The 26882-nt window shown below is 39.2% G+C and overlaps 1 protein-coding gene across 2 annotated transcripts in view; it reads right to left on the reverse strand.

The window, feature by feature from the left end:
- slc38a3a (solute carrier family 38 member 3a) overlaps positions 1–21267 on the reverse strand; it is an 88522-nt gene extending 67255 nt beyond the window's left edge. The window contains exon 1 of one of the 2 annotated variants that reach the window (XM_049471590.1): positions 21104–21267. The gene's annotated coding sequence lies outside the window, so the exon portion shown is untranslated. The remainder of the gene's footprint in view (positions 1–21103) is intronic. The other variant, XM_049471591.1, reaches the window with a different exon arrangement.
- Positions 21268–26882: the final 5615 nt, after the last annotated feature.

Raw genomic sequence — 26882 nt, forward strand, 5'->3', positions numbered from 1 at the left:
CTCTCTCTCTTTTTATGCAGGCTTGACGTGAGATGGATGAGAAGCGCTGTGGCACCGGGAGACGGCCTTGTCAGACAGAAGGGCTGTAGATCAGTTTTACAGACGTCTCACAGTTTCAGTTCTGCACTGTAAAGGCCTTCACTCTCTAACCATGACCCCAATAACACAAACAAAATAATTCAGAATCCAGACTACAAACTTAGCACAGTGTTTGTTTGTCTAACTTTTCCATGAGTACAGATTTGGTATGGAATGGACAGGTATGAGTATGGACGGGTAATCATCAGTATGGATACTGATGTGTCTGATGTGTATAGAATAGTATGGGTGGGTGGGTATGAGTATAGATAAAAGTGGGTGTGGGTGAGTATGAGTATGGATAGGGATGATGTGGAAATGGATGGGTATAGGTTTGTTTATGAAGTATTACGGTTGGGTATGGTCATAGATAGGGATGGGTATGGGTATAAATTGGTATGGAAATGGGTGTGGGTATAGATGGGTATACGTTTGATGGGTAGGGGTGTAGCTGAGTATGAATAGGTATGGGTGAGTATTAGTATAGATATTAATAGGTTTGGGTTTGGATGAGTTCATGTACTGATATAGATAAGTATGGTAATTTATGGATGTAAGTATGGATAAAAGGGATATACATTTTGATCGGATGAGTATGGATAATGATGGGTATGGATAAGGATGGGTATGGATATTGAAGGGTATGGATATTGAAGGGTATGGTTATTGATGGGATGGATAAGGATGGGTATGGATATTGAAGGGTATGGATATTGATGGGATGGATAAGGATGGGTATGGATATTGAAGGGTATGGATATTGATGGGATGGATAAGGATGGGTATGGATATTGATGGGTATGGATATCGATGGTTGTGGGTATTGATGGGTATAGACGAGTACGGTTATAGATGGGAATGGGTATGGATAAGGATGGATGGGTATGGATATGAATCAGTACAGATATTAATGGGTATGGATAAGGATGGGTATGGATATTGATGGGTATAGATAAGGATGGGTATGGATATTGATGGGTATAGATATTGATGGGTTGGAAAGGATGGGTATGGACGAATATGGAGGAGTATGGACAAGTATGGGTATGGAAATTGATGGGTATAGACAAGTATGGTTATAGATGGGTATGAGTATGTATAAGATGATTATAGGTATGGATATTGATAGTATGGACAAATATAGTTATGGATACTGATGGGTATGGATGAGTATAGCTTTGGATATTAATGGATAGGGTTGGGTATAGGTTAGGGCTGGGGCGACGCGTCGACATAATCGACGTCATCGATTACAAAAATACATCGATTTGCATAACGTGCGTCGGCGCGTCGTAAACATGGCGGCGCCTGTGGAGAGCATTAGAGGTTAGATCGGGCCCAAAAATTCCAACTGGCTGTTTTCGGGCTGTTTTAATGAGCGAAATATGATCAGAATTATGTTAATTAACACGGTAACATAGAAGCATAGAACTATTATTTAATTAAAATGATTTTTAAGAACAGCTAAACACAGTTCTGCAAGTCAAACGCGGAGGAGTTCACGTGCGAGAGACACAGAGAGAGACAGAGAGAGAGAGAGAGAGAGAGAGAGAGAGAGAGATTTGCTTTTTCTGGTGAGAGCTCCATTCATAATTCTGCAGCTCCCTCAGTGTTTTCTGCCGTATTTTGCGGCTAGCGCGAGCGCTTACAACTGACACCGCGGACCGCGGGGTGCCGCCGCGTTTGTGCCGAATCCGACTCTCTGCTGAATCTGACTCCCGCTTCGCGGACAGAATCGGCACAACACCCCCGCTGTAGAACTGCGGTAGTGAAAACAGCGCTTATAAATAAATTAGTTTAGTTTCACTTTCAGTTTTCGTTATTTTTTTTTAAAATAAAAATATAATTAAAAAACAGACGCCTACATCTCGGACTATTTTCTGGAGCCCGGGTCGGATTTACGGGCGGGCCTCGGGTCATGTCGGGTTCGGGCAGAGAATCTAAGCTCTAGAGAGCTTGGACTCCGGAGAGCAATCTCCAGCTACAAAAAAACGCCAGCGGGCATCTAAAGTTTGGGAGCATTTCACGCAAAAGGGCAACAATGTGGTCCTCTGCCATACGTGCAAAAGGAGCACTTGAAGCGCAAACATCTAGGAGCACTATGTCAACAGGGTCACACAGTAAGTTACCGTTTACATCAGGGTCTCCGCGGGTGTCCTTAAAAAGACTTAAGGCTGTCTACCAAAGGTTTTAAACCTGCCACAGGCAGAAATGATACAGTTTTGGTTTATATTTGTGCATGGCATTTCGCAGTTTCCAGAAACAGTAGCATTATTCATAAGTTCAGGTGTTTAGCTAAGCTAGCTGCCTTAAGTTATTTTAGCTAGCGCCGTCGGCGCTGCGGTGTTACACCGTTTTCTGTCACCGTCGGAATTTTGTGACCAGTGCTCACGGTTATGAGCGTTCATTGGCAAAACGGAAGCTTTCTATACCTACACCTTACCCTCAGCCCTAAACTGAACCGTTTTGGCCAGTCGGGGTAAACATTAGAAACGAACACGTTTCGAATCGGCCAGTGCACCGGTCTGCTGAGAACTACTTGCCAGTGGTCACAAAATCTAGCGGTCACAGAAAACAGTGCAACACACGGTTGTGGTGTATGGGAGCTTATCCATTTTTAGCGTTATAGATCTAAACAACGTGCTGTACATGTAAGTGATTATAAGTGTGGGGTTTGGTTTAGTAGGCTTGTGTTGTTGTTGTTGTTGTTATTATATATAAATATAGTAATTTATCGTTTGCTTTAAAACGTAAAATAATTATTTAAATATGTTTCTCAATGAATAGATTAGTCGACTAATCGAAAAAAATAATCGTTAGAATAATCGTTTAAAAAATAATCGTTAGGGACAGCCCTAGTATAGGTATGGATATTAATGGGTATGGATGAGTATAGCTTTGGATATTAATGGTATAGATTGGTATGAATAAGGTGGACATAGATTGGTATGGGTATGATTTTGAATATTTTTGGTTATGAGTATTGATGGGTATGGGTATGATTAAGGATGGATATAGATGATTATAGATGGGTATGGGTATGGATAAGAATGGATGGGTATAAATAGGGATATTGATGGGTATGGACAATTATGAGTGTGGATATTAATGGATATTGATGAGTATAGCTTTGGATATTGATGGTATAGATGGGTATGGCTATGATTATGGATATTTGTGATTATGGAGCTTAATGGATATAAGTATAGATGGGTATGGATACTGAAATAGATGGGTATCTGTTTGTAAAGGTATGGATATGAACAGGTATGGGTATAGATGGGTTAGTGTATGTTAATAGATGGATATAGGTATGGACAGGTATGGGAAAGGACGAGTATAGATATGTATTTTGACTCGCTCTAAATCTCTCACATGGAGTTTGTCTCTTTTTGTCCTTTACTTACTTGTCACCCTTTTTTTACTCTCTCTCTCTCTCTCTCTCTCTCTCTCTCTCTCTATGGTTCGGAGGTGTGTGTAGAGTGAGTCAGTGGTGATGTGATTTATTTATAGAGCCGTGCTCCCAATTCCGTCACGGCCGCTCAGGTTCCACACACACACCCACACACACAGTAGGAGCCTTTTCCATCACAGGTCCTGTAGAGAGACAGAGGCTGAGGGCACAGTGGGCAGTAGTGAGTCAGGTGACCTCTCTGAAGGATATGTGTGACCTGACCTGAGCGTGGAGCTCCATACTGATCACACCTCCCTCTAACTCACCAGCTGCTGCAGATTTTATGCTAATTTTATTTACTCTGTAGGGGTTAAGGTGGGATATGCATAACTTTTTTTTTACGTAGGTTTCAGCCAGAAGACATGGGATAGCAGTAACATGTAAATCATGAAGCAATAATGAAGCGATAGTCTTAACTAAGGGAACGGCTTGGGAATGGCCATATTTGTGTAGGTGATGAGGTGTTATCCTGTGAGTGGCCAGCAAGGCAAGGTGCCATGAATTAGTGAATGATTGATTTTAAGCTAGGCCTGATAGTGATAGGGGTGTCAGATGAATGGGACATTACATTACATTTCCAAAGTTGTGTGGGCATTTAGCATTCCTCGATTCAGCAAACTGGGTGGTAATGATGGTGACTGGTCAGTTCTGGCTAGAACTGTTCATGTGAACAGATCACAGGGATCACATCCACATTCAACGCAGGAGACCCTACACATATACAGGGGTTAGCACCCGAGCATCCCTTTCAGACAGCTTCCTCTTACCGCGTCCACAGTAAATCCTGTTGGATGTGGTTGGTCCTTCTTGATGGTATGCTGACATTACCCTGGATTCCGTGGCTCTTGATGCATCACAAAGACTTGCTGTCTTGTTCACAGATGCGCCAGCAAGACGTGCACCAACAATTTGTCCTCTTTTGAACTCTGGTTTGTCACCCGTAATGTTGTGTGCATTGCAATATTTGAGCATAACTGTGCTCTTACCCTGCTAATTGAACCTTCACACTCTGCTCTTACTGGTTTCCCACACTAAAATGACAGGTGTTTCAGTTTCATTGTCCAACCCCTGTATCTCACAAGGTCCCACAATAAAAGGATAAAAGGGCTACACTTTACTACGACTACAACTATTTATTCATGTAAAAATGCAGAGAATTTGGTGGAATTCCAGAAGCCTCGAGAGCACTTCATGGTTCCTCTGGTGCTCTTTGTGTTTCCGTGTCGTGTGAGAACAGATCTGGTGTTGGGTTCACAGCATAAAGGGAGATATTGAGGGCGAGAAAGGGCGGGCGGGTCAGGTGCTCCGCTACTGATGATGGAGGAAAGCCTCCAGATGTTGGAACGCCAGCAGGATCAAAAGCAGAGTGTGACTCGTGACCAAACAAACGCCTCTGTGCCCTCTGTGCCCTCTCCACCCAGCCCTCCGCCCACCACCAAGCCACTCGGTGCCATTTCCGAGCTGGACCCGTCCCTAAAACAAAGAGACAACTTCTCCGGTGTCCCCCGCAACTAGCTTCCACACTGTCACATGGCATCATGGGAACAGAGCGCAGCGCCGGCCAGCTGGAAACATTACTCTACTCATGATCCGCAGAGGAACTCGACTGACCAATCACGCAGCCGGCGGCATCAGGAGATAACCAATTAAAATGCACTGAGGTCACGAGAGAGAAGTGATAGCCTGAATTAATTTCCCCAAAGACAATGGTGCTACAGGGTGAGCTTGCTGAGACACTGCTGCACTGACTTCCTCTGTGTTAACACTTGTTAGGCCATTTAACTGGAGTGGCCTATTCTTATCAAAATTTAAACGTAAAGGTAAAAATGTAAAAAATGTACTGATCAGACTAATTCTGCCACAATATCCAATATTGAATAAACTATACTAATGTCATTTGACATGAGACAATTTTACACCACAGACATAATGATTGGCATTGGGACAAAATATCATATATATCATAACATGATATATATTGTATTGTTTGTGATACATTAGCATTAATTTTATGACATCAAATATTTATATTTATTTGACTAACTAAAGTTACTGCTACTACTCAATACTCCACATGGTGTTGCTAAATAAAATGAATAGGGTAAACATGTAAGAATGTCTTATATATGTGTTATATATTGTATATCACCCATCTCACCCATAGTGATGCCACAACACCAGTCAGACACCTCCTCTTTTTAAACTGCTGCTGATGCAGCATTGCCGAGTATCGTCACAGCACTAACGCTCGGAGGAAAGCGCAGCGACTAGGTTCCGATACATCAGCTCACAGACGCAGCCTTGTGCTGATCGACATCACCCTAGGAGTGATGAGGGGAAAGAGAGCCATCTATTTATAGGTTTATGTTTAAGTAAAATTAACATTGTTGTTTTATTCTATAAACTACAGACAACATTTCTCCCAAATTCCAAATAAAAATATTGTCGTTTAAAGCATTTATTTGCTTTAAACGAAAATGAGAAATGGCTGAATTAAAAAAGATGCAGAGCTTTCAGACCTCAAATAATGCAAAGAAAACAAGTTCATATTCATAAAGTTTTAAGAGTTCAGAAATCAATATTTGGTGGAATAACCCTGGTTTTTAATTACAGATTTCACGCATATTGGCATGTTCTCCTCCACCAGTCTTACACACTGCTTTTGGATAACTGTATGCCTTTACTCCTGGTGCAAAAATTCAAGTAGTTCAGTTTGGTTTGATGGTTGTGATCATCCATCTTTCTCTTGATTATATTCCAGAGGTTTTCAAGGAAGTCATACTTTTTACACTTTTTAGTCTCTTTTTTACACTTAGAACTTGAGGATTTCTGTCCTTTCAGCCGGCCAGTCAGATTCAGACAGCCGCATTTCCGAAACCCGCGCTGATTTGCTCATGATATTGCCTCATTCACTCGCACTAAAATCCCGAGATGACACCGATATAGTAGCTGGTCTCTGGCCTAGTTCTGCACCAGCCTGCTACACAGATTACTGCCAATAATCTAGCGGCGCTGGACCCAGCGTGACCTCCATCCATAAACGTCCTTCTGCCCATGAGACTGAGGCCAGCAGTGGAATTTTCCCCACCAGGCTAAAACAGCTCTTCTGGGTAATACTGAACAAATGACTTAACTTGTGACCCACACTTGAGCTTTTCCAAAGTGACGGCTTGGATTGCGAAATGGGTTTTAATCCACTTTAGCCTCAGAAATTTTGTTATCCATTAATCCGCTGATAAATAAAGGTATTTATCCAAGAAACAGACATAATATTAACAAAGGGTAAGTTTGAAAAAATTGATTCTTTGATGGAAACTGTTCTTTAACTCGGTCAACGATCAAGGGATGCACCAACACGCCATGGGACAAGACAACATACCATGCAGAAATCAGTATAGCCTGACCTTTTACTTTATCCAGTCCTGAGACAGCACATGACTCACAGCAGGAGTTACAAACCAACGAATACAGACTGAGACACTGGTTCTGCCTCAGGTCTAAATTCTTTACTTGTTGTGTTCATTTTCATATATACAGCTCTGGAAAAAATAAGAGAGCACTTAAAATGATGATTTTCTTTAATTTTACCTAATTGAAAACCTCTGGAATATAATCAAGAGGAAGATGGATGATCACAAGCCATCAAACCACCAAACTGAACTGCTTGAATTTTTGCATCAGGAGTAAAGGCATAAAGTTAACCAAAAGCAGTGTGTAAGACTGGTGGAGGACAACATGTTGCCAAGACGCATGAAAACTGTGATTAAAAACCAGGGTTATTCCACCAAATATTGATTTCTGAACTTTTAAAACTTTATGCGTCATTTGAGGTTTGAAGAAGCTCTGCATCTTTTTTGTTATTTCAGCCATTTCTCAAATAAATGCTCTAATTGACAATATTTTTCTTTGGAATTTGGGAGAAATGTTGTCCGTACTTCATTAAATAAAACAAAAATGTTAATTTTACTCAAACATAAACCTATAAATAGCAAAATCAGAGAAACTGATTCAGAAACTGAACTGCTCTCTTATTTTTTTCCAGAGCTGTATATCTTATTAATTTATATAAAACGTGTTTATTTAAAATGTGTACTTATTTTATTTATTATTATTTGAAAAAACAGCCCTATATTTATTATATCTCTTTGAAGATGAGTGTATATTTCCCAGTACTGAGCGAATCGCAGTGTCACTGCCTCGGTTTAGGGTCATGCGAAGGGCCGCCGATAGCTTTCCTGCTATTTTACGATCTCTGAGCGCTAACAATAAACCTCTAAATCTCAATGAAAGGCAGCACACAACTCCCACTAGAAAGGCTTGTAAAGTCTAACCAGGGAAAGGACATATCCTTGAGTGGGTTTTGTTTTGTGTCAGCTGCACTGGAAGTCCAGGCATTACTCACTGCCCACTCCTCATGACACTGAACAACCCCACTGAGGGCTAGGCTAACACACAAACTGCGCATTATTGCTAATGGTTTGTGATGGATTAGGGCCCGGGACTGACCATTTTTGAGGTCTTGTTGAGGTCGAGTCTTCCTACTCACTATTAGTGGCTGTATTACATAGTAAAAAGCCTTTAATGGAATATTATTGCACTATTGCTATTGAGGATGGGTAGCCAGATTTGATTAATATTTTTTGTTATTAATTGTTAGCCCATTAAAAGCAAAATTAGCACAAAAACCGGTATTAGCTAACCATAACATATTAATACATGTGATTAAACCGGAAACTTTTTACTGGTATTTTATTTTAAATGAACAAATTAATCATGTGTTTACAGAGTTTACAGAGTCTGGTAATGCATTACCAATTATATTTAGTAATATAACACAGCTTTGCTTACTGTCAATTTCAAAAGGTAGATTACTTATTATTTAGCTTATGGTACATTTGCTTATTCCAAGCTGCGAAATGTGGAATATGGAGCTACACTAGCATTTATTTCCTCCATTAAAGCTCTCAGTTAAGCTCAGTAACTCAGCACATTACAATGTTTTCATTCAAAAACTATTCTGAGATATTATATATTATAATACTGTAAAAACACATTAGTCTGCCAGACCTAAAAAACACTACACTAATATTATGTTGGTCCTCCTCCAAAAAATACAGGGAAGTACTGGGAATTAAAACAGTGAGTCAAGATTAAATCAGAGAATATTGTTTTTATTAACACTTTCATATTTTTAAGCGACTGTTTCATTCTCGTTCTCTTCTGTGTCGCTCATGTCTGTCTCTGTGTTTTTCCTGCACTCCTGTTAGTTTATATACCTTTCTTAGCACATGGCGCTCTCTGTGTTCTCCTCGTGTCCACCCATGTCTTCAGTGCTCCCACCTGTGTTCATTTGTAGCTCCTCCCCCTTATAACCTATTCCCAGGTGTTACCTGTTTCCTGTTCTCACCAAGTGTATTTATACCCTAGCGTTTCCTTTGTCGGTTCTTGTATGTTTTTCCGACTGTTTGGTTTGTGTTTTTTCTTAGTTTATCCTCAGTATATCTCAGTATATATAATAGTCTGAAGGAGACGAAAAAGTAAGATTCATTCATCAAGATTACTTTTTTAATCCAATTTTCAAAATTGTTAGACTTAAAAATCACTATTAGAAGTAATGTTTGCTAAAATGAAAAAAAAAAACAGCTGGGCCGTAATTAGAACAATTCATTGAAGATATATTTGAGATATATTTTGTGCCAATTAGCCGAGGTCTCTGCCCTTCCTTTATTTACTACAGACAGTGTGTCATCATGAGTCTAAGCGAGACCCTTACCAAAACAGTTCAGCTGAACAATAGCAAACAATAACCAGCTAACTGTTGAACAATACACAGAAGCAATAGCATGTCCAGTAATGTCCTGGAGCCATGATGTCACGGCTGTGGCCCACACTGGCCTTCATTCACTGGTAAGTCAATAACACATCGACTCACCGTTCTCCAGCAAACACCAGCAAACCCAAACATCAGGCTGGTGTTCTCCCCGGTACCCGACTGTGTCTGCAGACGAGTCCAGAGAACCTTCTCTCCATCCACTCTCATCCAATCAGGTTCCATCTAGAGTTAGAGAGCTCCGTTCTGTCAATTAGTGTTTTTTTACTGATTATTTCCTTTGATGAACGGGTGCTAAAACACATCTACTGAAATATGAGCTCAAAACAACAGGCTTAATTAAGAAAGACGGTTAAAATCAGGTTCCATGACTTTTCAGGGTTCTTGCACCATTTTAAAAGTAAAATTTAATGCCTCAATAAATAAAGTCATAATTTCTTTGGTAGAAAATAATTTATTGTGTTGGAAATTAAAACATAACGCTTCCCATTTGCTATAATTTTTTTCAATTTTGTTCTATTGTGATGCGGAACAGAGTCGACATAAAGTTAGCTAGCTTTCAGCTAATCTTAGTTCTCTCCTCGGTAATGTTAGCTAGCACGCTGCTAACATTAGCTAGCTCTCCGCTAACCTTATTTCTCTCCCCAGTAATGTTAGCTAGCTCACTGTTAACAATAGCTAGCTTTCCACTAACCTTAGTACTCTCCTCAGTAATGTTAGCTAGCTCACTGCTAATGTTAGCTAGCTCTCCGCTAACCTTAGTTCTCTCCTCGGTAACCTTAGCTAGCTCACTGCTAATGTTAGCTAGCTCTCCGCTAACCTTCGTTCTCTTCCCGGTAACTTTAGCTAGCTCACTGCTAACAAAAGCTAGCTTTCTGCTAATCTCAGTACTCTCCTCGTTTACTTTAGCTAACTTACTGCTAAAGTTAGCTAGCTCTACACTAACCTTAGTTCTCTCGCCAGTAAATTTAGCTAGCATGCCGCTAATGTTAGCTAGCTCACTGCTAACGTTAGTTCTCTCCTCTGTAACATTAGCTAGCTCACTGCTAACGTTAGCTAGCTTACTGCTAACCTTAGTTCCCTCGATGATAACGTAGCTAACTCTAACACTAAGGTTAGTGTAGTACAGCAAATTTACAGTAAATTTAAGACAATTTAAGACCTTAATTTAAGACATTTAAGTCATTCAAGCTAAAGAATGCTGTACTGCTCTCCATAATATGCATTAAATGTTGGTGTAATTTCACATGGACAATTCTAGCCAAATGCTGCCAGCCACGATCATTACCACCCCAACTGTTTTGTCCACTAGTTACGTGCCATATCGCATCATACAAGTTAATATCTTTAAAATCTTTATAGATTCATACTAAATAAATAAATCACCAAGAATAATATTATCGCCAAAATAGGTGAGCGTCGAGCTACGGCATCGGGTACTTTAGGGCATTTAGAGCGTTTTAGAGCTCCTATGTTTAAAAAATAAATCTATATTTGCTGCCATTTATCGATACAATATGATTTGATACATCACAATATCTACATATTGTCCCACCCCTGTGTTCTAGGCAGCTAAGTCCAGTCCAGAATGCCATTAGAAACCTGCAGAGGAACTCCATATCCAATGCCCACTCTTACTCTTACTCTCTTTACCCAAACAAATATCCAATCACTGGGAGCAGGATCTCACTGGAATCTGCCTTTCATACATTTTAAGCCGCCTCAAGTCGGCCATGTTTGCTTTTCATTTCTGATCAGGTAAAAAAAATCAGACCTGAGGGCAGCAGACATGAACATTACACACGAATGAAAGCTTTGATCCAATAAATCCAGGAGAGATTGAAGCAGTGGACCATCAGAGTGGTCTGTGGTAATGCGAAATTGAATTCTGTATATTATAAGAGAGCGATCACCTTACAGACCAGACCCTGGATTAAGGTGGGCACTTGCCAGCAGCATTTCCTGTTCATTTCTGTTTTCCAAACTGTCTGAGAGACACCCTGAGGGCATCCTTTGATGATATTTATTAGCATGGACTGGTTTCTGAGATTGGGACATGCTTAAAAGTAATGAACACCCCCCCCACACACACACCCCCATGAATCAAGAAACATCCCAAAATACCCAATTCTATGTACAGGTAGTCTACTCCATCTGCTTCAACCAAATGAATAAATGGGTCTGCTTTCTGCTAAATGGGTCACTAGGAATGAAAAGCTGGCTTATAACAGTGCTGGAATTGGATTGGTAAGTTATTATCACCTAGAAGTGAAGTCTATTGTGGTGCATGCTCTTATACCTAATTAGAAGGATGTTGGTGCTTTGTGGCTGACCTGTGATCATCGGACACCACTGATATTAGATTACTGTCCTCAAGAACAGCTTCCATCCATTCCTCCCATGTCTTGAAAGCACTTGTTAACTTGAGGTGAAATGATTAAAGATATGAAAAATTGTAGTTCAGAGGTGAGGAATTACATTTACAATACCACAGAAATTAATTATCAGAAGCTTATCTATCTATCTATCTATCTATCTACAGGGGTTGGACAATGAAACTGAAACACCTGTCATTTTAGTGTGGAAGGTTTCATGGCTAAATTGGAGCAGCCCGGTGGCCAATCAGAGTGTGAAGGTTCAATTAGCGGGTTAAGAGCACAGTTTTCCTCAAAATATTGCAATGCACACAACATTATGGGTGACACACCAGAGTTCAAAAGAGGACAAATTGTTGGTGCACGTCTTGCTGGAGCATCTGTGACCAAGACAGCAAGTCTTTGTGATGCATCAAGAGCCACGGTATCCAGGGTAATGTCAGCATACCACCAAGAAGGACCAACCAAATCCAACAGGATTAACTGTGGACACTGTAAGAGGAAGCTGTCTGAAAGGAATGTTCGGGTTCTAACCGGATTGTATCCAAAAAAGATAAAACCACGGATGAACAAATCACGGCAGAATTCAATGTGCACCTCAACTCTCCTGTTTATCTATCTATCTATCTATCTATCTATCTATCTATCTATCTATCTATTAGGGGTGTAACGGTATGCAAAAATCACGGTTCGGTACGTACCTCGGTTTTGGGGTCACGGTTCGGTACATTTTCGGTACAGTATAGGAACAAAATGCAGAACCATTTTCTTCCACAGCATGTTGTTTATTTAACCAAAAAATTGGCAATATACAAACTGAAACAGTAAATAAATATAAAGTGCTGCTTGGTACCATTAAGTTACCAGCCTTAAGCTATATACCATATTTGCACTACTGATATATACTATTTATACTGTCATTCCATCTCAATCACCATCAATATTGCACTATTGTCTTACGTATGTTTATTGTGTCTTGTTGTTTTGTACATATAGTGTCTCCCACTCTATTATATTATATATCTTTTTCTTTTTTTACTTATATTTATATATCTATTTCTCCCCACACTACTGCACCTTGTTTTTGTCTAATGTATGTCTATTGTGTCCCTGCTGTATTGTACTCATAGTGTCTCCCATTCTCTTTTATTATATCTATTATCTGTACTTGCTGTAAAATTGGGAAGGAGAGTAACGTAATTTCAATTCTCTGTATGTCCTGTACATATGCAGTATTGACAACTACTTGACTTGACTTAAATGAAATATTCTCAAATGATTAACCAATGTTAAAAATTAAACAAAATAAAATTAAAAATAATAAATTGAATTCCCTTTAAACAGTAAACAAAACTTTCCACATGTAAAGTGCAGCACTCAGTTCCAGAATTCTAGTGTTACAGTATTCATTTTTACTCAATCTTCATATGTTTTGCCAAGAAAATCAGTTTGTCCACATTGTCAGCAGTGAGGGCAGATCTGCTGGCAGTTATAACGTCCCCAGCGCTTGAAAATACCCTCTATATACCCTCGATGCTATAAAAGCCCCAATGGATGCTGTAATGGCTTTAGCCCGATCTGAATTGTGATTGTAATGATGCCTGAACGCAGATATCAATGGTGTTTGCACCACAGGGATCTTCTTTTTTGTCGCGGTAATTTTAGCACTTGGGTGGCTCTGTCTCAGATGACTTAGCATGTTTGAAGTGTTGCCCGAAACATAGCCGACCTCAGCAAAACAATAACGACATACCGCTTTCGTTTTATCCACTTGTCTTTTTCCGTCGCAGGTTTTCACTGGGAAACCGCAGTGCTCCCAAACGGGAGATTTTAAAGACAGGGGAGGATTTTCTATCTCCGTTTGGTCGCTAGCTTCTGCCATAATGTCAAAATAGTCTCCACCATTCTCTGATACAGCAGACGCGTGCACCTCGCAAATGTGTTTTGAAGAGTGGTTAGGAAAGGCTCGACTGATTGGTTCGCCGTGCGACGTCGCCCCCACATGGTCACAAGAGCACGAATCACGAAAGAGTTGCTTTAAACATATCAAAGAACCTCCCCTTTACTACTACAATCACGTACTGGCATCTAATGAATATTAGATAGCCGCATGTCGCGACAGCCACAGACCTAGGGTAGAACAGGCGCTGTGTAGAACATATAAACTGACTGTATTCGTTCGGTACAGCACTGTACCGTACCGAAGGTCTGTTCGGTACGGTTCGGTACGAATACATTATACCGTTACAGGCCTACTATCTATCTATCTATCTATCTATCTATCTATCGTGTTTGCAGCTAAAAATGTTCTAAGAACATCCTGAAAATTAAAATATTGAACATTCTAAGAATGTTAACTTTGACGTTTGGAAAATGTTCTATTAAAAAAATTGTTATCTGAATTATATGTTATATGTTATTAGAGCTTTAACATGTGTATAAAAAGTACAACTGAGACCAAACATAACACCCAAAATATTACATTTTTAAGAATACTATTTAATTTTTAAGAATACTATTAAGTTTTTAAGAATACTCGATTGCCAAACAGAGCAATACAGTCATAACTTTACACCTTAAAGGGTTAAATATGAGTTCAGGCGAGTGGAAATTATTATATTACTCCAGTACAGTCCAAAATGTCAGCATGACGCCTGTAGCTTTCCCTTCCAGAAAATGGAAAGACAGAAAAAAAACATTTTGTACACAAACAACCCTGCTTTAGTTGGCAGGATCAGCACACACACACACAAACACACACACACACAGTGTGCATGCTCACAGTTCTAATTCCCAAATCACTGATTTCCAGCGCGGTTCTTGCTGTCGGTTCAGTGATCAGTGCGGTGGGCAGGAGCTCAGTGTCGGTCAGAAAAGCCTTTCAGAAATGCGCTGCTGCTGCTGCAGCTGTAACTGGGCCACTCGTCCCCCTGTGCCACCTGCAGCGCAGGCGCAGTACCCTGCACACCAGTGGGACGCAGGTGCTGGCGGGACCGTGAGGACGCTGTGTGACCGCCCGGGTCAGTCTGCATCCAAACAGACTGTCCACAATTTATGAAAGAGCTACAAATCCCCAGCAATGCTGTTACAGTCCATTACCGTCCAATGAAAATCATCTTCATCTTCATTTCTGACCATTTTTAGCTTTTAGCCTCTGCTTGAACCCTACAGCTGCTCTGTACATTAGAACTGCAACTACTGAATGTTTTGGTAGGTGATTAATCTGATGATTATTTTTCTGATTAGCTATTTATACATATTTCTGCCATGCGCTCTGTAGCTTTAAAATAAAAAATAAAGAGCTAAATATCGAATTTAAATTCCATTTAAGCATCACAGAAGGTGATTCAATGTGGAAAGTTCTGACATTTATTATGGCATGTCCCTTAAAAGCCAAAGAAAGAGCTGCACTGACCTGTGGAATATTGTGGGTGGTGTTTCCTGCATTAAATATTTTCTGTGTATTGTCAATATAAAAAACAGATCTAAAAACTTTCTATGATACAGCTCTGGAACAAAAAATAGGTATATGTTTGAGTAAAATGAACATTGTTCATTTTTGTTTTTTTCTATACTTAACTATGGACAAATTTCTCCCAAATTACAAATAAAAATATTGTCATTAAGAGCATTTATTTGCAGAAAATTAGAAATGGCTGAAATAACAAAAAAGCAAAAAATATGCAGAGCTTTCAGACCTCAAATAATGCAAAGAAATCAAGTTCATATTCATACAGTTTTAAGAGCTCAGAAATAATGTGGAATAAACCTGGTTTTGAATCACAGTTTTCACATGTTCTCCTCCACCAGTCTTGCACACTGCTTTTGGATAACTTTATGCCTTCACTCCTTTTAAGTGGTCTCTTACTTTTTCCAGAGCTGTATATTCCCAGTACACAAGTGACACTGTGGATTGAGAAATTTAGCACTATGCTATCAGTGTTTAGCAGCACTAACAAGGTAGCACCTCACAACTTCTGCAGATGTGGGATTTCCCAAGTCACCCCCTGAGGTAATGCTTTAAGATCACCTTACTGTGATAATTACTGATATACCATGAGTTCTGGCACTAAGCATGACAGTAAGCACCACATTAAAGACCACCAGCAGTTAAAACAATAGTTCACTATAACCAGTGCAGAACGGACTGCCTATATTTATCCCAGTGATTCAGTGTCACCAACCACCATCCCACCAGCTGAAAGCTACCGTATGACTCACCGACTAAGCCTGGATTCAGTGTTTTTTACTCTCACTCCTCCCAGCACTTAACCAGACCACCTGCCTCACAGAGAGAGAGAGTCCGTAACCAATACTGAATGATCACAGCACCTCAGTTTTCCTCAGTCTCCTCCACACAGAGTCTGCTGAACGACTGACGCTGCAGGAGACCTGGCACTGGGAAAAGTGTCCAACATTTCCACATGAATTAAATATTGCACAGTATATTACATCAACACTGCGGGCTCTGTCTGAGAGTTCACTTACATTTGGAAATGAATATAGCTCTGAAAAAATCAGTTTCTCTGATTTTGCTATTTGTAGGTTTATGTTTGTGTAAAATGAACATCATTATTTTATTCTATAAACTATGGACAACATTTCTCCCAAATTCCAAATAAAAATATTGTTATTTATAGCATTTATCTGTAGAAAATGAGAAATGGATGAAATAACAAAAGAAGATGCAGAGCTTTCAGATCTCAAACAATGCAAATGAAATCAATATTTGGTGGAATAACTCTGGTTTTTAATCACAGTTTTCTTGCATCTTGGCATCATGTTCTCCTCCACCAGTCTTACACACTGCTTTTGGATAAGTTCAGTTCAGTTTGGTTTGATGGCTTGTGATCATCCATCTTCCTCTTGATTATATTCCAGAGTTTTTCAATTTGGTAAAATCAAAGAAACTCATTATTTTTAAGTGGTCTCTTATTTTTTTCCAGAGCTGTATCTTAGCCCATTTCATTTGTGTGAAAATTATAGACACATCCAATAATCAAGGGCAGTATTTACTGGGTTTGTAGCCCCCTGGCAACCCTTAGCCTCATCAATTGTTACCCCTATTAACAGTGGCATAAGGGCACAGACAAGCCATCTTTGTGGAGAGCAACAATTCTATTTCTCACATCCTCAGAGAGTTCTTTGCCATGAGGCGCCATGCTGAATATCCAGTGCTAGTATAAGCAACCTTTACCCAAAACAATTAATTTAACAGCCTTGCTCCCCATTCACATCTTTTAACTCTAATGTGTAGGGGTGTCACGATTCTCTAAATCCTCGATTCGATTTCATTTTCGATTTGAGGGTCACGATTCGATTCGATTCTCGATTTTCTTGTTTTTTTTTCTTGTTATTATTTTATGCCTCATAAAATTTAAATAATATATTTATTATTATTATTATTATTATTATAAATATTATAAATATTATTATTATTATTATTATTATTTATTAAGATATATATGGTAATGCCATCTAGTGACTTTTTTTGGTAGCAACAGTGTGCACTATTAAAACAAGCAGTTTATCAGAGCTGTGTGTGGATGGCTGGTGAAACTGCTCATTACATGAAGCTGCAGTTCTTCATCCAACCACTAGCAGCAGCAGCACCCCGCTCTCTTCACTCAGTCACTACTTCAGTACAGCCCAGCCACGGGCTACAGAGCTCAGCCAGTCCGTTTTTACTGTTTCTGTAAACAAATAAAGGTTTTAACCCCACTAACCGGATAATACAGCTCACTACAGTTCATCTTTCAGCCCAAGCAGCTAACAGCAGCAGGTTAGAACAGCCGACACGGAGGCACTGCTCGGATTACATTATAAACAGGTCAGTTAGCGCGCTGCTAACCTCAGGATGTTTATAACTATGGAGTTTAGTGGACACACCACGGCCGCCGGGTAAGTCTTTTAAAGGCTACTGAAGACTATTAAAGGCTATTAGAGGTTATTGAAAGCATTATTGGGGGGCAGAAATCAGTACAGGCTGGTTAGATAAGTGATGTTTATTAACGTCATTAAAACAGATTTTGTCAGGTATTGTCTTATAAATATTTACACATAACTTATATCTCTCCTGAAAAGCTTTTATTTTAGTCAGAAACACGCTTGTGTTTACTTTATCTGAGAGAAAGATGTTTTTTTAATTCAATGGAAAGCAACAGGTGTAGTCAATTATAAGTTTAAGATTTTTAATCCACCTCACTGTGATCTATAGTCAGTGTTCTCAAGTCACACTGACACACGCATTTCAGCGAGTTCACACGCTCTCACCTGCGCGCACCCACCCCTCCGTTAGATACAGATACAAAACCTGCGCGCCCAACCCCCGCCCCCCCTCCCCCGTTGGACAGATAAAAACGGTGATCACACTCCCGCCGACTGCGCTCATGCAGTGGCTCTCTATTTAAATGAATAGGATGCGCTGTGTTGGTGCCGCGCCATTTGCGTAGCGCGCTGCGCTATTTGCGTAGCGCGCGCGGGAGGGATCGTCGATCCTCTTTTTGACTTCGATACTCGAGATCGTGACCTCATTTCGATTCGATTTCGATAAAATATCGAGATCGTGACACCCCTACTAATGTGTCACACAAGCCACCAAATTGTGCACGATTTGGACATGTTCACAGACCTGTGTTGCCAGATATTTAGTTACACTTTAATAGCTTTAAGTTGTTTTCAGAAGACAGTAAATCTATACTGCTATACAAGCTGCACACTGACTACTTGAGTTAAATCCAAGTTTCAATTCTATACTGTTTTCCCATGAAAAGATACTGTCAAATATTTGCAGAAATGTAAAAGGTTCACTCACTTCTTGAAGATACTGTATATTTATGCATTTACATTTGTTATATAATCTTAATTTGCCAAAGCACATGGGAACACCATATGTAAGGTGCAAATGTTTGTAGACTCCTGCTCATTCAGTGGTTATTAAAAAATTAAGGGTATTAAATGGCTTCATATGTGAAATAAAATATTATTTATTAAATCATTATACCAATATGTATATACAGTCCATATATAGAATCTAAGCCACAAAAATCCCATTTATAGTTTTTGTGATCAAAATCAAAAAATATTTTCTTCCTATTCAGCCTACAGCAGTGTAGCCCCGCCCACTCACAAAACATAGAAGTTATAAGGAGTGTTTTACTACATTAAATGTTCTAAATCATTTTACATTAAATGTAAAAATAAAATCTTAAAGCACAGTAATAGAAACAATAAAAAGTGGCTGAAAAAATAATTATTGACTTTTTCCATGTCATTTTGTGTTTTTTTACAGATCTGCTCATTTCAACACTGCTGTGATAAGAATTTGATTGCATTTAGTTTTGCACAAGAGTATCAGTATCAGAGTTTAGGACCACAGTAGAGTGAAGGAAGACTGTACACACCTTTTAAATACATAAAAATACACATAATAATAAAATACATATAGCATCAGTTATTTATATGTGCACATAGCTCTCATATATGGAAACTAAGATGTACACCCCTCTAGTCCACTCCTGCTATTGGGCACCTTAAGCTCAGGCTTCAGATCCTCCCATTCTATTGCTCAACGCTTTTCTTCAAAGATTATGCAAGCTGTAAATCCACAAATGAACGAGTGCCACATATTAGAAATGCACATGCCATCACATGTACTGCATGGAGCTCCATTACTCCAGAGAATGCAGTTCCACTGTCCGGCACTACACCGACACCCCTCTAGTCCACTCATACTACCAGTGCTTAGTGCTTTATTCTAGAAATTATAACAAAAAAGCAATAATTCTATTTCTTGCATCCTCTGAGAGTTCTTTGCCATGAGAATTCCTGTTAAATATCCTAATAAATCACATTAGCGACACCAGGGAGGGACACTGACATAACTGGGCACAATTTGGACATGTTCACTGTGAGGTCCACTCACTTGTGTTGCCAGATATTTAGACATTAATTGCTGTGTTGAGTTATTTTCAGAGGACAGTAAATCTATAAATCTGTTCAGGCTTCAGATGCTCCCATCCATTATATTGCTCAGTGCTTTATTATAGAGATTATACCAACTGTGACTGCAGGAATGAATGGGTGCACTTTTTATTAGAGGGCCCGTGCTATCACATGCACACGGACAAGCTCAACTATGTGTCCAAAAGTTTGTAGACACTTTATTTGCTTTCCAATTAGGGTCTACTGGTGGCTATATGGCTCATATTATATCATATTCATGTTAGAGGTGTGGTATATTGTTCCATAGACATTATAACATACATTACACAATAATATCATGATTTTAATGTCCAGCAATTGTATTTTGATCATTAGAGTTTTGGTCATTTAAAAAATAGACAAAAATATTGTTTTGAACCTGAATCTGCTATACCTGTATAAAATTAAACTTGTCTAATATTTATATTGTTGCAGTAGTATATTCTTTAAATAAAAATTAATATTTTTTCATTGTTTTGTTAAAATTTAATGAGAAGAGACGTTTCCAAACTTTTAAAACTGTATATTAGTTCATTAGGCAATTCAGTCTTTTTACAGTTCCTGGTGGTTTTCCTATTTTTAAAGCAGTTTCTAGTGATGCAAATAAGGTGTCGCTACTGCTTAGAAGTTCAGAAGTATGATAACAATTTATTTATATTGAAATATGGATTAAATATGGACACTCTCTGCTTCTCCCCTCTCTCCCTCAATAATTCTCTCTTTCTTTATCTTGTCAGTTTGGCTATTTTGTTTCATTAATGGCCAGAAAGCTCAGAAACAGCACTAAATTACCCTTAATGCACACTAGTTTGATGCTATACAGATTATAAATGAAATATATATGGAAACAAACTATAAAAACAAACAGCCATTTTTCCAATGGTACTGGATGGAGCTCCATCACTACAGGGAACGCAGCTCCACTGTTTCACCTCCTAGTGCTGGGAGGCTATACACCCCCTTGACCCCCCTCTTCACATGCTGTAGGCTGGTTTGATCACGGCTGCTTCTGAGCATCTCATATTCTTACTCAAAGCCGTTTTATAGAGATGATGCAAATAATACAAACATGCGTGCACGCGCAAATTAATGCATGCACCTTTTAGAATGCGTGTCCGCATACTTTTGGACATGCACCTGCGCGCGCTTCTGCCATCCAGGTGTTTCATCACATCACACATCAGACACAGCACCGAGCACGAGCTAGCCCTCAAACCAACAACCACTACTCCCCCCCAACCAACCGAGTGTCTCCCGTGCCTCGTGTAACGGAGGCTCGCGCGCCGTGCGCTACCGAGAAAACGGAGCTTAACGAGGCTCGAGACCGAGACACGAACCGCACCAAACACAAAAAGCACAGAATAATAGAGAATAAAGACTCACCCTCTGCACACAGCGCGCGCTGCTGAAGCACTAATCAGAGATGTCCTCACACAGCTCTCAGGCGCGCGCGCGTTTTGTCTCCCTCTCTCTCTTCTCTTTTATCTCTCTCTCTCTCTCTCTCTCTCACTCACTCTCTCCTCCTTTCTCTCTCTCTCTCTGTATCTCTCTCTCCGGTTCTGCCCCGCGATTTTAAACTGGGTCGAAATGATGAGCCCGTTCCCATGCAGCTACCCCCGCCCTCTACCGCCCCCCTCCGCCCAAACCCTCCAATCACCGGCTCTCCCCAGCCCCCGTCCCCGCGGCCCGAGCGCTCCAGGCGGGCAGCGCGGTTTGTGCGCGCCGCTGAGGACACTCACCTTTACTATACAGGAGAGAGTATGGTTATAATAGAAGGGGAAGGGGAAAAAAACTAGAAAGATATATAGAAATAAATAAATTAAAATAAAATTCATATAAAGACAAAATAGAAAATAATATATAAAAACAATAAAAATAAAAACAAATATAATAATAATATGATTATTAGAAAGAGAAAATAGAAAACAAACAAAAAATGCAAAACAAAAAAAACTAAAACAAAAAATGACAAACAGAAATGCATAAAAAACAAAACTAGAGGAATATAAAAATAAAATAAAAATGTATATAATTATTAGAAAGAGAAAATAGAAAATAATAAAAATGTAAAAAAAAAATGACAAACAGAAATGCACAAAGAAATAAACTAGAGGAATATAAAAACAAATAAAGTAAAAAAAATATATATCATTATTAGAAAGAGAAAATAGATAATAATAATAATAATAATAATAATAATAATAATAATAATAATAATAATAATAGGAAATGCAAAATAAAAATTAAAGAAAGAAAAGATAAAAAAATAAACGCAAAAAATAAATAATTAAAAAATACAAATATCTATATATTAGTTCTTTTAAAACAAACTGAAAAAGAGAACATACTAAAAATGTAAACACAACATTTTAATAATATATATGTGAATAATATGTAATAGTGAAATACTGTATAAATATACAGATTCTCACAGGATTTTAAGACATTTATTTATAATAAAGTAGCAATGATTATTGTCATTGCTGGTCCTTCAAGAAGAGAGAGAGAGAGAGAGAGAGAGAGAGAGAGAGAGAGAGAGAGAGAGAGAGAGAGAGAGAGAGAGAGAAAGGGAGGGGGTGAAGCACTGGCTGAGGGTACGAGAAAAAGGAGACAAAGAAAAATGAGAGAGCGAGAGAGAGAGTGAAGGAGAGGGGGGAGAGAGCGAGAGAGAGAAAGAGAGAGAGAGAGAGAGAGAGAGAGAGAGAGAGAGAGTATGTGCCTGTGTGTTTCTGGGTCATTTTGGCGGGATTCGTTCGTGACGAAGGACGTGTGATGTCAGCACGCCGGAAGTGTCTCAGTTATCTGTGCAGCACGTGGAGGGGCTGGAGATGTAACAGTGGAACTGAACGTGATCCACCTTTATATTCGAAATAACAAAGAGCGATAGACATTCTTCTGTGTATCTGTGTTATTAAATTACCTCACAACAAAAGTGTGAAAAGAATTCACTATCATTACTCTGTAGAATTGACTGTCATTACCCCCCCCCCCCCCCCCCCTTCAAACCAGTCTGAAATACTGATTACTTTCACCACAATACACTGAGTTTCAACTGGGTAATGAATCATCCCAGAGATTCTGAACATAAGGCTTGTGTTGTATACAGTAACGTTTTAAGTGGTATTAGTGAATATAGTAACTCTGTATTGTAGAGCTTGTTGGTGATAAAGCTGTGTAAAATAATCTCTTGTTCACATGGTTCTATCAACTATTGTTAAATGATGGTTCCTGATACAGTGAGACTGAGGGATTACAGGGCTGAACTAATGAATGAAAGAATGGATGTATATTAACATATTTACCATAGAACACTAACGTTAAAATTAGTAACAGCATCACTAACGTTGGGTATACACTGTAGGATAAGTTTTGGAACCCTTCTTTAATTTTTTTAACATACAACAACACATAAAATAAAAAATGCACCATGGATGATCCTATAAAAAAACAGAAAAGTGATTGTAAAATCAGATAATCCTTAACAGGTAATGTCTTCACAAAAAAAAAAATATTGCTGCTGGGAACTTGGTCTTTGGTCCACCCATTCCTGAGACATGTGAGTACCTGATTTAAACACACAAACACCAACATCAGATAATAAACACCCATAAAATATCGTACTCTCTATCACTAACGTCAGATGCAAATCACCTGAACACAGATGGGAGGACAGAATCAACCACATCAAAAACATTATTGGCATTAATGAAGCTCCCCAAAGTCCCACACAGGTCAGACAGCAGCAACACAATGAAAATCACATGAAAATATTGTGCGGCCGGCGTAAGAGTTCTTAGTTAAGTTAATTAGACTAAATAAAATGTATATGCAATCAAATAAAAGTCATAGTAAATGTAGGAAATTGTCTTTATTTGATTTGTCTTTGTATTTTTTTTTTGGTTGGGAGATTACAGAATTAAGAGAGTACAGAATTAAGGTGTATTAATAAATGTGTTATCCATTCATAATCAGTGCCTTTGTTTCAAAAAGCATCTCTGTATCTAAAGCAGCTTTAGCGATGAATCAGCAAGAGCAGCATCCGGTGCTAATTGAGACACTGGGACACTTCCCTGCAGGAGTCTTAGCCGGGCAGCTGGTGAACGATGTGCATGCATGACGGCATGTGCACGTGTGCCTGTGCTTATGTGTGTGTGCTCGTGAGTGTGTGTGTGTGTGTGTGTGTGTACGTGCAGTTTAAAGGTGATTTGAGAAGGGGAACAGGTGTATTACACTTCCACCTGTCACCTGAGTCTGTCTCAGACCAGTGACTTTCCACAGTTGCTTGGGCTAAATGAGGCTAAAAGAGGTGTGACGAAGTTAATGATAGTGCTATAAATAACAGCGGACCCAGTAAAGACCACCTTTTACACACACACACACACACTCATTTACACACACTGTTGTTTAACTGTTCATTACTCGAAGCAGACAGAACCTTTTGGCTTTTTCAGGAAAATAATTACATGATGCATCAGTGAACACTAAACACTAAAGCTAACAAGGAACGAATGCAATTTTCATTCAGTTCTATTTTAATGAACTGCTCAGTTAGGTTTAACGAATGTTTACCATTAGTAAGCCTTTGGCTGTATTCGGAATGGCATACTACTATACTGCGTACTGCATACTGCACTAGTATGTACTGCATACTACACGCTGCCCAGTATCTAGTATTCGGTACTGTAACACTTTTGATTGTAGTACCCTACGCGGTCCTGCTGTGACACACCAGTCAGTGCTCTGTAGTGCTCCGAATTCCTTAGAGTGAGTTGTAAACAGAAAGAACATGAAAAATGTCCTACCTTTTCATTATTAAAACTAATGAGATCTGCATACTGTCCAGAACAGCAATTGCTGCTTTTATTTTAGAGTTTAGCAGCTAACCCAATTCTAACAACCAATTAGCAGCAGCCCCCACAACCCAAGTATGTTCCAGTTATATTTAAATATGTTTTTCTATTTATTTTAGTAGATTACTATTTTCATCTATGTAAGTACCAACAAGAAGAAAACATTTAAACAAACTCTCATTCATATTTACACAATCTCAACACAAATCAAACAATTTTATTAATTTGTATTCAAATAATTCCCTTATTTAAAAGAAAAATATGTATTTAAACACAGGGAATTATTTATTAAATCAACAGAACGATTTATTAAAACTGAGGGAATTTTTTTATTAAAGTAACAGAATAATTTATTAAAACTGAGGGAATCATTTATTAAAATAACAGAATAATTTATTAAAACTGAGGGAATCATTTTTAAAAACTGAGGGAATCATTTATTAAAATAACAGAATAATTTATTAAAACTGAGGGAATCATTTTTAAAAACTGAGGGAATCATTTATTAAAATAACAGAATAATTTATTAAAACTGAGGGAATAATTTACTGCATCAAGGAAAGTAATGGCTCACCGCTGTCGAGACCCTCCGCTGTCCCGGCCGCGGAAAGCGCTCGGTCGCGGCAGCGGTGGGTCCCCGCCGCGGAGAACGCGCGGTCGCGGCAGCGGTGGGTCCCGGCCGCGGAAAGCGCTCGGTCGCGGCAGCGGTGGGTCCCCGCCGCGGAGAACGCGCGGCCGCGGCAGCGGAGGGTCCCCACTCGCGGAGAACGCGCGGCAGCGGAGAGTCCCGGCGGCGGACAGCGCTCGGCCGCGGCAGCGGAGGGGGCTCGACAGCGGTGAGCCAATACTTTCCAAAATAATTCCCTTAATTTAAAAATATATTTATTTATACAATTTAAAAATCTCTCGCACTCGCCTCCATCTTGTTTTTTTCTGAAGCGAGCTGGAGAAGCCAGTCGCAATGCATGTTGGGATGCAGTACACCGCGAAGATAGCTCTCCATGCACACTGCGGAATCGGAGCGGAGTAGTACACCATCCGGGTACCTGTAGTGCACTACAGATCCTCAGTTTGGTCACATACTGTGTACTGCATACTGGCTTTAGGCAGATTTAGTACGCGAGTAGTATGTAGTATGCCATTCCGAATACAGCCTTATTCTGCAGGTGACTCACTGGTCCCTACACTATCAAGAGTGTACTGGACAACAGGGATTACGCCCTCTGGTGGCTGGCTGCAGTACACATATTAACCCAAAGCACTCTATAAATATATATTTATATATACTGACCTCAATACACATTTCTACTGTGTGTGGTGTTCCATCCTGGATTTCTTCCGAGCCCAAAGAAATCTACACCACCTTTAGACATGGGTAATATATAATGCTCCTGTTCTGCAGGATAAGTACAGTTATAAGAGATATTACTCAATGTATCTCTGTATTGCAGTTCTTAATAAAGGTTTATTAGTAATTATTAGTACTATTCTGTCTCTAAACCTGTTAACTGTTATCTATGTAAACTGTTTGTTTTTACCTCATTATTAGCCCTAAAGTGCTCTAATTTTAATGTGTAGAAAGTCTGAAATGCAGAAAGAGATGTGTATTAATACATGAAGTGAATATTATTTTTTATATATTTTATACAATATTATTTTATATATATTTAATTTATTTATATTGATTTGTTTTACTGTTATTTTTATATTAATTTAGTTTTATTTTATTCATTTCTATATCAGATTATTTTATGGTCTTTTGGTTTTAATTTTTTATAATTATTAAATTTTTCATTTAGGAAAGTAATATATATGATTAGTGTTTGTTTCTTTGTAAAGACCACACACAGAAATACACCTCTATCACCTCTTTTGATTGGTAGAGATGGCCCAATCAGGTTGAGTTAAGTTCAATGCCATCTTTAATAAGATATAGTGGTTTCTACAGTATGTGCTCTACTAAACGGTCGAGCAGAAGTTAAAGGGTTAACCAGGGCCTCGATATCGTGGTGGGATTTAGAGTTCCCCTCTGCTCAGACATCTGATCCAAATTACAAAACCCTTCATAATTAGCTGACGAGTTGAATCAGCTGCTTTTTGGAGGGAAAGCCTTCGGACACCCCTGATTTTACCCCGAAGTGTGATCTGTGATCCGCCTGCCAGCCCGAGTACAAAGACACACTACAGCCCGCAGAACCCGACAACCTGAGAACTTCAAAGCATGTTTGAGAAATCACCCGGTGCTGAACCCGTGAGGAGTCTGGGTTTTAAAGGAGAAGGCCTCTCCGGCCTGAGGGTCCTGCTGAACTGCC

Source organism: Astyanax mexicanus, chromosome 24, assembly GCF_023375975.1.
Source record: "Astyanax mexicanus isolate ESR-SI-001 chromosome 24, AstMex3_surface, whole genome shotgun sequence".
Taxonomy (NCBI): Eukaryota; Metazoa; Chordata; class Actinopteri; order Characiformes; family Acestrorhamphidae; genus Astyanax; species Astyanax mexicanus.